This window comes from Oncorhynchus nerka, linkage group LG9a (assembly GCF_034236695.1).
Source record: "Oncorhynchus nerka isolate Pitt River linkage group LG9a, Oner_Uvic_2.0, whole genome shotgun sequence".
Taxonomy (NCBI): domain Eukaryota; kingdom Metazoa; phylum Chordata; class Actinopteri; order Salmoniformes; family Salmonidae; genus Oncorhynchus; species Oncorhynchus nerka.
The window spans coordinates 42,660,146-42,671,481 of record NC_088404.1 but is presented as its reverse complement, the minus strand read 5'-3'; the positions used below and the strand labels follow the sequence as shown (position 1 = coordinate 42,671,481).

The 11,336-nt window shown below is 43.3% G+C and overlaps 1 pseudogene; it reads left to right on the top strand.

Moving 5' to 3' along the window:
- The first annotated feature begins 242 nt into the window (after positions 1 to 242).
- LOC115134335 (zinc finger CCCH domain-containing protein 18-like) overlaps positions 243 to 11,336 on the top strand; it is a 39,588-nt pseudogene continuing 28,494 nt past the window's right edge.

Sequence of the window (11,336 nt, the reverse complement as noted above, 5' to 3'; positions counted from 1 at the left end):
TGTTGTTTGTGTCGCACTGATTTGCTTTATCTTAGCCAGGTCGCAGTTGTAAATGAGAACTTGTTCTCAACTAGCTTTAAATAAAGGTGAAATAAATTTCAAATTTAAAAATCACTGCGGAGTGGTTTTTGTTTTAACGGTATTGAAGTCATGTTTAATATTGAGCGCACGGTGGCGCCAAAGGACAATAACGTTGCCCGTTTATGGCTTAAACTGACAGTGTCGTATTTTGATGACGTCACTGCAATGGCCGCTCTCACTGTATCGTGTAGGTTTTTTTTATTTCCTCCAGCATAGCAGATAAATAACCATACCATTATTTATTGTAGAGCCTCAGACAAAAAGGAAGAGAGACGGGGTTGTTCTTAACGCCGCCTGTCTTCAACGAGGTTCAGGTTGGAAAGGTGACTGAAAATATTTCAAGTTTATGTAGCTAACGTTACTGGTGTTTGTAGGGGGAGGGTTGCATTGTTAATTGAACAGACAAGCATGCTTCGATAGCAGACCAGAAAGTGCTATTTTGCGTGTATAAAGTTGCTTTCCAGTTGCATTGGTTGGTTAAACCTTTTTAACTCATTGTGGCATCTTCTAAATTGAAATCAGACGTTAGCCTCTTGTCTGGTATAGCCCTCGCAGTTTTCGGGCCTGCTTCACCCGGTAACTAGCTAACGTTAGCATTGTTGTTGTAAGCTAACGAGACATCTTTTCGTCCTACTGCGCTGAAGTTGCCTCTTAATTTGCTTATATCTAGCTACCGCATTGTTATACTAAAAACACAGTCACCCAGTTTTAATAAGAAAATTGTGTTGAAGGCAGCTATGATCACCTTCTCAAGTTGAAACACAACTAGTTAACGTTCGCTTACTTCGCTAGGTAATTTCCCAATAAAATGTGATTTGATATAAAATATCCATATGTAATCATCTCTGACAGACTTATTGACCTGCGTGAAGTTTACTATTCTCGAGATATGGCGGATGCACTCGCTACATGCATGTATCTTATTACGAACTTTGGGGCCATATGCAATCAGATTACCATCTACAATTCGCGTTTTGACGTCTTCCATCGAGATGATTTAAATGAAATCACATTTTCTTGGTCACATACAGTACCAGTCAAGTTGACACTTACTCATTTAAGGGCTTTTATTTTTTACTACATTGTAGAAAAACTATGACATAACACATGGAATCATGTAATAACCAAAAAAGGACTAATCAAAACATATTTTTGATTCTTCAAAGTAGCCACCCTTTGCCTTGACAGCTTTGCACACTCTTGGCATTCTCTCCACCATCTTTACCTGCAATGCTTTCCCAACGGTCTTGAATGAGTTCCCACATGCTGAGCACTTGTTGGCTACTTTTCCTTCACTCTGCTGTCCAACTCATCCCAAACCATCTCAGTTGGGTGATTGTGGAGACCAGGTCATCAGATGCATCACACTCCTTCTTGGTCAAATAGACCTTACACTGCCTGGGGGTGTAAAAACAAATGATAGTCCCACTAAGTGCAAACCAGATGGGATGGCGTATCACTGCAGAATTCTGTGGTAGCCATGCTGGTTCAGTGTGCCTTGATTTCAAAATAAATCACTGACAGTGTCACCAGCAAAGCACCATCACACCACCTCCATGCTTCACGGTGGGAACCACACATGTGAAGGTCACCAGTTCACCTGCTCTGCGTTTCACAAAGACACAGCGGTTGGAACCAAAAATCTGAACTTTGGACTCATCAGACCACTGGTCTAATGTCTGTTGCTCGTGTTTCTTGGACCAAGCAAGTCTTCTTAATATTGGTGTCCTTTAGTAATGGTTCCTTTGCTATAATTTGACCATGAAGGCCTGATTCACACAGTCTCCTGTGAACAGTGGATGTTGAAAAGTGTCTGTTACTTGAACTTTGTGAATCATTTACTTGGGCTGCAATTCTTGAGGCTGGTAACTCTAATGAACTTACCATCTTCAGCAGAGGTAACTCTGGGTCTTTATTTCCTGTGGCAGTCCTCATGAGCCAGTTCCATCATATTTCTTGATGGTTTTTGTGACTGCACTTGAAGAAACTTTATTAAGTTCTTAAGAAGAAGAAACTTTTTAAAGTTGTTAATTTTTGATATTGACTGACCTTCACGTCTTAAAATAAGTATGGACTATTGTATCTCTTTGCTAATTTGAGCTGTTGCCATAATATGGACTTGGTCTTTTACCAAATAGGGCTCTCTTCTGTGTAGCATCCCAACTGATTGGATCAGATGCATTAAGAAGGAAAGAAATACCACAAATGAACTTCTAACAAGGCATACCTGTTCATTGAAATGCATTCCAGGTGACTACCTCATGAAGCCTGTTGAGAGAATGCCAGGAGTGTGTAAAGCTGTCATAAAGGCAAAGGGTGGCTGCTTTGGTGAATGTCAAATATAAAATACATTTTGGTTACTACATGATTCCATATGTGTTATTTCATAGTTTATTTCTTCACTATTATTCTACAATGTAGAAAATAGTATAATTAAATAAAAAACCCTTGAATGAGTAGCTGTGTCCAAAATTTTGGCTGGTACTGTATGCTGAACAAAAATATAAACCCAACATGAAACAATTAATGATTTTACTGAGTTCATATAAGGAAATCAGTCAATGTTCTGTTATAATCTCCACCCGGCACAGCCAGAAGAGGACTGGCCACTCCTCATAGCCTGATTCCTCTCTAGGTTTCTTCCTAGGTTTTGGCCTTTCTAGGGAGTTTTTCCTAGCCACCGTGCTTCTTCACCTGCATTGCTTGCTGTTTGGGGTTTTAGGCTGGGTTTCTGTACAGCACTTTGAGATATCAGCTGATGTAAGAAGGGCTATATAAATTGATTTGAAATTAACTAAATTCATTAGGCCCTAATCTATGGATTTCACATAACTGGGCAGGGGCGCAGTCATGGGAGGACATAGGCACACCAACCTGGGAGCTAGGCCCCGTCAATCAGAGTTACTGACAAACATATGGTCCTAGCTCCCAAGTGGGTGGGCCTATGCCCACCTATGGCTGCACCTAGTTTCATCAGCTGTCCGGATGGTTGGTCTCAGTTGATCCCACAGGTGAAGAAGCTGGATGTGGAGGTCCTGGGCTGGTGTGGTTACACGTGATCTGCGATTTTGAGGCCTGGTTGGACATACTGTCAAATTCTCTAAAATTATGTTGCTTTATGTTTGAGAAATTAACATTCTATTCTCTGGCAAAAGCTCTGATGGACATTCCTGCAGTCAACATGCCAGTTGCACACTCCCTCAAATTGAGACATCTTTGGCATTGTGTTGTGTGACGACAACTGCACATTTTATAGCGTCCTTTTCTTGTCCCCGGCACAAGGTGCACCTGTGTAATGATTGTGCTGTTTAATCAGCTTTTTGATATGCCACACCTGTCAGGTGGATGGATTATCTTGGAAAAGGAGAAATTCTCACTAACTGAGTAAACAAATTTGTGCACAAAATTGGAGTGAAATATGGAACATTTCTGTGATCTTTTATTTCAGCTCATGAAACATGGGACCAACACTTTACATGTTGCATTTATATTTTTTTCTCTGTATATTTATCAGATGTTATTGCAGGTGTATCAAAATGCTTGTGATCCTAGCTCCAACGTTGCAGTAATATCTAACGATACACACTAATGTAAAATATTGGAATTTAGAAGTATTAGGAAGCGCAATGTTGGAGTCAGGACTATGTATATGTACAGTTGAAGTCGGAAGTTTAAATACACCTTAGCCAACTACATTTAAACTCAGTTTTTCACAATTCCTGACATTTAATCCTCGTAAAAATTCCCTGTTTTAGGTAATTTAGGATCACCACTTTATTGTAAGAATGTCAGAAGAATAGTAGAGAGAAGGATTTATTTCAGGTCTTATTCCCAGTGGGTCAGAAGTTTACATACACTCAATTAGTACTTGGTAGCATTGCCTTTAAATTGATTAATTGGGCCAAACATTTTGGGTAGCCTTCCACAAGCTTCCCACAATAAGTTGGGTGAATTGTGGCCCATTCCTCCTGACAGAGCTGGTGTAACCGAGTCAGGTTTGTAGGCCTCCTCGCTCTCACACGCTTTGTCAGTTCTGCCCACAAATTTTCTATGAGATTAAGGTCAGGGCTTTGTGATGGCCACTCCAATACCTTGACTTTGTTGTCCTTGAGACAATTTTCCACGACTTAGGAAGTATGCTTGGGGTCATTGTTCATTTGTAAGACCCATTTGCGACCAAGTTTTAACTTCCTGACTGATGTCTTGAGATGTTGCTTCAATATGTCCACATAATCTTCCTTCCTCATGACGCCATCTATTTTGTGAAGTGCACCAGTCCCTCCTGCAGCAAAGCACCCCCACAACATGATGCTGCCACCCCTGTGCTTCACAGTTGGGATGGTGTTCTTCGGCTTGCAAGCATCCACCTTTTTCCTCCAAACATAACGATGGTCATTATGGCCAAACAGTTCTATTTTTGTTTCATCAGACCAGAGGACATTTTTCCAAAAAGTACGATCTTTGTCCCCATGTGCAGTTGCAAACCGTAGTCTGTCTTTATGGCGGTTTTGGAGCAGTGGCGTCTTCCTTGCTGAGCGGCCTTTCAGGTTATGTCGATATAGGACTTGTTTTACTGTGGATATATATACTTTTGTACCTGCTTCCTCCAGCATCTTCACAAGGTCCTTTTCAGTTCTGGGATTGATTAGCACGTTTCGCACCAAAGTACGTTCATCTCTAGGAGACAGAACGCATCTCCTTCCTGAGCAGTATGATGTCTGCGTGAGTCCATGGTGTTCATATTTGCGTACTATTGTTTGTACAGATGAACATGGTACCTTCATGCATTTGGAAATTGCTTCCAAGGATGAACCAGACTTGTGAAGGTCTCAATTTTTTTTTCTGAGGTCTTGGCTGATTTCTTTTGATTTTCCCATGATGTCAAGCAAAGAGGCACTGAGTTTGAAGGAAGGCCTTGAAATACATCCACAGGTACACCTCCAATTGACTCAAATGATGTCAATTAGCCTGTCAGAAGCTTCTAAAGCCATGACATCCTTTTCTGGAATTTTCCAAGCTGTTTATTGGCACAGTCAACTTAGTGTATGTAAACTTCTAACCCACTGGAATTGTGATACAGTGAATTATAAGTGAAATCATCTGTATGTAAACAATTGTTGGAAAAATGACTTGTCATACACAAAGTAGATGTCCTAACCGACTTGCCAAAACCTTGGTGGAGTGTGGAGTGGTTGAAAAACGAGTTTTAATGACTCCAACATAAGTGTATGTAAACTTCCGACTTCAACTGTATGTGTGGTAAGAAGTATAGACATTATGGACAGTATATGAATATAATATGTAGTATATCTGAAGAGTGGTATATGTACAGCAGTATTTATACAGTGCATTCGGGAATGTATTCAGACCCCTTCCCCTTTTCCACATTTTGATACCTTTCAGCCTTATTCCAAAAAGGATTGACATAAATACAAATTCTCATCAATCTACACACAATGACGAAGTGAAAACAGGTTATTAGAAATGTTTGCTAATTTATTTACATAAGTATTCAGATCCTTTGCTATAAGACTCGGGTGCATCCTGTCCTTGAGATGTTTCTACAACTTGATTGGCGGCCAACTGTGGTGAATTCAATTAATTGAAAAAGAAAAGGAGAGCTGCACACCCTAGGAGCTCAGATGAAATAATTAAATAACCTAATATCTAATGTTTCGACAGACAAGCTGTTTTCATCAGGGTATTTCAATTCATTGGACATGATTTGGACAGGCACACACCTGTCTATATACAGGTTGACAGTCATGTCAGAGCAAAACCAAGCCACGAGGTCGAAGGAATTGTCTGTAGAGCTCTGAGACATGATTGTATTGAGGCACAGATCTGGGGAAGGGTAGCAAAAAATGTCTGCAGCATTGAAGGTCCCCAAGAACACAGTGGACTCCATCATTCTTAAATGGAAGAAGTTTGGAACCACCAAGACTCTTCCTAGAGCTGGCCAAACTGAGCAACCGGGGGAGAAGGGAGGTGACCAAGCACCCGATGGTCACTCTGACAGAGCTCTAGAGTTCCTCTGTGGAGATGGGAGAACCTACCAGAAGGACAACCATCTCTGCAGCACTCCACCAATCAGGCCTTTATGGTAGAGTGGCCAAACAGATGCCACTCCTCAGTAAACGTTACATGACAGCCCACTTAGAGTTTGCGAAAAAAGGCACCTAAAGGACTCTCAGATCCTCTGGTCTTATGAAACCGAGATTCAACTCTTTAGCCTGAATGCTAAGCATCACATCTGGAGGACACCGGTCACCATCCCTACGTTGAAGCATGGTGGTGGCAGCATCATACTTTGAGGAGCTTTTTCAGCGGCAGGGACTGGGAGACTAGTCAGGATCGAGGAAAATATGAATTGAGTGAATTAAAGCTCCAGAGCACTCAGACTGGGGCTAAGGTTCACCTTCCAACAGGACAACGACCCAAAGAACACAGCCTAGACAATGCAGGAGTGACTTCGGGGCAAGTCTCTGAGTGGCCCAGACAGAGCCTGGACATGAACCCAATCTAACGTTTCTGAAGAGACCTGAAAATAGCTGTGCAGCAACTCTCCTCATCCAACCTGACAGAGCTTGAGAGGATCTGCAGAGAAGAATGGGAGAAACTCCCCAAATACAAGTGTGCCAAGCTTGTGTCATACCCAAGAAGACTCAATGCTGTAATCGCTGCCAAAGGTGCTTCAACATGGTACCGAGTAAAGAGTCTGAATGCTTATGTAAATGTGATATTTCAGTTTATTTGTAATAATTTTGCAAAATGTCTAAAAACCCATTTTTGCTTTTGTCATTATGGGATATTGTGTGTAGATTGATGAGGGGGGAAAGTATTTAATCAATTTTAGAATAAGGCCATACGGTAACAAAATGGGAAAAGTCAAAGAGGTCTGAATACTTTCCAAATGCACTGTATAGGATAGGCCTTGACTAGAATACAGTACATACTTATGAAGTGGGTAAAACAGTGTGTAAACATTATTAAAGTGACCAGTATTCCATGACGATGTACATAGGGCAGCAGCCTCTAAGGTGCATGGTAGAGTAACTGGGTGCTAGCTGGCTAGTGACAGTGACTAAAGTTCAGGGCAGGGTACTGAGTGGAGGCTGGCTAGTGGTGACTATTTAACAGTCCGATGGCCTTGAGGTTCAGTTGTTTTTCATCCTCTCGATCCCAGCTTTGATGCACCTGTACTGGCCTTCTGCATGGTACTGAGGTCAACAGGCTGTGGCTCGGGTGGCTCAAGTCCTTGATGATCTTCTTGGACTTCCTTTGACACCGGGTGCTGTAGATGTCCTGGAGAGCAATGTTCCCCCGGTGATGCGTTGTGCAGACCATGTGATAAAGCCCGACAGAATGCCCTCAATGGAGCATCTGTAAAAGTTTGATGGTTTTAGGGGCCATGCTGAATTTATACAGCCTCCTGAGGTTGATGAGGTGCTGTTGTGCCTTCTTTACCCACACTGTCTGTTTGGGTGGACCATTTCAGATTGTCAGTGACGTGTATGTCGAGGAACTTTAAGCTTTTCAATTCATCCACTTCGGCTCATCGATGTGGTTGGGGTCATGCTCCCTCTTCTGTCTCCTGAAATCCATGATCAGCTCCTTTGTTTTGTGGACGTTGAGGGAGAGGTTATTTTCCTGGCACCACTCTGCCAGGGCCCTCACCATCTCCCTGTAGGCTGTCTCGTCGTCGTTGGTAATCAGGCATACCACTATTATTGTCTGCAAACTTGATGATTGAGTTGGAGGCGTGCATGGCCACGCAGTCATGGGTGAACAGGGAGTACAGGAGGGAGCTGAGCACACATCCTTGTGCGGACCATGTGGTGAAGCTCAGTGGAGTGGAGATGTTGTTTCCTACCTTCACCACTTGGTGGCCTGTCAGGAAGTACAGGGCCCAGTTGCACAGGGTGTGGTTGAGACCCAGGGCCCCAAGCTTGATGATGAGTTTGTTAGGGTAACATGGTGTTGAAGGCTGAGCTGTAGTCTATGAACAGCATTCTTACATAGGTATTCCGCTTGTCCAGATGGGAGAGGGCTGGGTGCAGTGTGATGACGATTGCATTATCTGTGGATTTATTTGGGCGGTATGCAAATTTCAGTGGGTCTAGGATGTCGTAAGGTGGAGGTGATATGATCCTTACTAGCCTCTCAAAGCACTTCATGATGACAGAAGTGAGTGCTACGGAGCGATAGTCATTTACCTCAGTTATTTTGCTTTCTTGGGAACAGGAACAATGGTGGACATCTTAAAGCAAGTGCAGACAACAGACTTGGATCGGGATTGAATATGTCCGTAAACACTCCAGCCAGTTGGTCTGCGCATGCTCTGACGCGGTTAGGGATGCCGTCTGAGCCGTTGCGAGGGTTAACATGCTTAAATGTTTTACTAATGTTGGCCACGGAGAACGAGAGCTCACAGTCCACGGGAGTGTTGGTGGCCCGTGTTGGCGTCACTGTGTTTTCCTCGAAGCAGGCAAAGAAGGTGTTTAGGTTGTCCGGGAGAAAGACGTTGGCGTCCATGACGTGGCTGGTTTCCCTTTATAATCTGTGATTGTCTGGAGTCCTTGCCACAAATGTCTCGTATCTGAGCCGTTGAATTGCGACTTCACTTGATTGCCTTACGAAGGGCATGACTGTTTGTGCTCAACCATTTTCCCAGTCACCTTGCTGTGGTTAAATGCGGTGGTTCACGCTTTCAGTTTATTTTGGCAGTTATCTGTATATTGCCTAGAGACATTGTCTTTGTGTATTAAACCAAATGTATCTATTTTATTGACAGACAATTCTATAAGTAAATTCTTTCTTCTGTTTTAGTGGATCATTCTCCAATGGACACCCCTGAGAGTCCCACCCAGTCTCCTGAAAGCCCCAACCAATCACCCCAATCCCCAGAGGAGGAGAGGGCAATTTCTGACAATGAGTTCCTGGCATCCCCCGAGGAGGAGGAGGACAGGCTGCTCTCTGACAGTGAGCTGCTGAATGATGAAGACAACGGTGGTTTAGATGAAGAGGGTGGTGAAGGTGGGGACTCTGAGCTGGATGATGACGAAGATGGGGGGGTAGTTCAGGAGCGTATCTCTGACCCAGAGGATGATGAAGCTGATGGGGAAGGTGGAAGGGATAGGCATACTATTCTAGAACAGGAGCAGGAGGAGTCAGTGGGGATGGTGATGATGGGACAGGAGCGACAGGAAAGCCAATCAGATGAGGAGGAGGACCGGATCAGCCAAACTCCTAAGTCCCCTGATTCTGAGCCAGAGCAGGAGAGGTCATCCCCTTTAGCTGAGGAGATGTCCAGCCATGAGAAGGAAGATGAGAGTGGGGAACCGTCTGTGAAGCTGGCAGTGGAGACAGCAGAAGTAGATGATGAAGAGGAGGAAGAGAGACTGAGGAGGAGGAGGGTGGTGGTGAATCAGATGAAGGAGGAGTTGTCGTCTGTGTCCAGAGAGCTTGACGAGCATGAGCTGGACTATGACGAGGAGGTTCCTGAGGAGCCCAATGTTCTAGCGCCTGAAGAAGATGACGAGGTGGAGAAAGGACCCAGAGAAGGGGATGAGAAAGAGGACAAGAGCGTCAAAAAGAAAGAGAAGATACCAATCCTTCCTCCATCCCCAAAAGACGGTCCACCTAAGAAGCCTGAAGAGTCCAGGGCTCAGGACAGAGGAAGGAGAGATTCCTTTCGTGACAAAAAGGACGAGGATGATGGAGAGATTGATGATGGAGAAATAGATGTAAGTAATGTGATTTATATGCTCTCTTCAATCTGCATTATACTTTTAATCAAGAAACTGATTTCTTTGAGTATGCAGGACTACTCACACTGAGATATGGGAAGGAAGCAAAACAGGAGAACAGATCAAGTACAGAACTGCAAAGTCAGAACTGGGGCTGTTGCAGTGACCATATTACCGTCACACCAACAGGCATGCATGTGTATTGACCACAGTCAAATTCCACGTGACCGTTGAGTCACGGTAATCTCCTATGCACTCTGTACATGAATGGCACTGATGCGTTGGGACTACACAACTCGCTAACGACCGTCAGGCCGCTAATGACTTGATACGCAGTGCACTATTGTCCCTCTAATCCAGCGTTTCCCAAACTCTGTCCTCTGGAATTTAGTTTTTTGCCCAAACACTACACAACTGATTCAAATGATCAAAGCTTGAGGATTAGTTGATTATTTGAATCAGCTGGGTAGTGTTTGGGCAAAAACCAAAACGTGCACCCCTTGGGGTCCCGAGGACCGAATTTGAGGTACCCTGCTCTAACCACTCTGACATCAACGCAAATACACTGGAAAATCACATCAAACACTCATCATCAAAACAGTATTGTGCTTTTAAAACTCACTGTGATCGATCAACTTGAAAAAAGAAGTTCAAAAACAGGTTGAAACTAAGTGAAAAACGTGTTCGTTGTGGATCTTGTTTTAAATCCAAACAAAGAAATGGACAGCACTTTCTAAGGGGATGATTCATTAAAAGCAATTGACGTGTCATGTAGTACGCCTATAGGCATATTAGAGCTTATGCATATGCCTATATATGATCACGCCTGGGGAAAAAGTCTGAATTAATGTAATGATTGTGCCGTTATACAATAGCCTACCACATATTCTTTGGTACGTAATTGGTCTAGCCTATATTATAAATTAACCAAATTCTAGTATTTGCCTTTGAGTGTGGACTGAATTATTATACATACTGGATGGACGGTTTACCTTATGCTACACGCCAACATTACTATCCATGAGTCTGGGAGAGAACCTACAGGCCTAGGTGATGCTGTTGGTTCATTGATTGTGCAGGGCGGCTACAGAGTAGGCTGGTTAGCCTACAATTACAGTGAATTAGTATTTGATTTATTTGATTAGCCTCACCACCATGTGTTTCCATCTCCTCTCTCGCTCTCCTTCATTCCTTTTTGTGAGCGCATAGAGAGAAATATGTTTCATTGTGTAAACATGTTACTATCAGTGTTCCTGAACAGATTTCACTTGGTTGCTTTCCCAAACGAAGCACTGTGTAGCTGCAGGAAGAGGGTTGGAGACCCCTTGAATATCACCAGCTCCTCAAACAGCCCAAACATTTCTATATGCAATCCACAGGAGGCTGGTGGCACCTTAATTGGGGAGGACGGGTTCGTGGTAATGACTGGAGCTGAATCAGTGGAACGGTGTCAAATATATCAAACTCATGGTTTCCAGGTGTTTGATGCCATTCCATTTGCTCCGT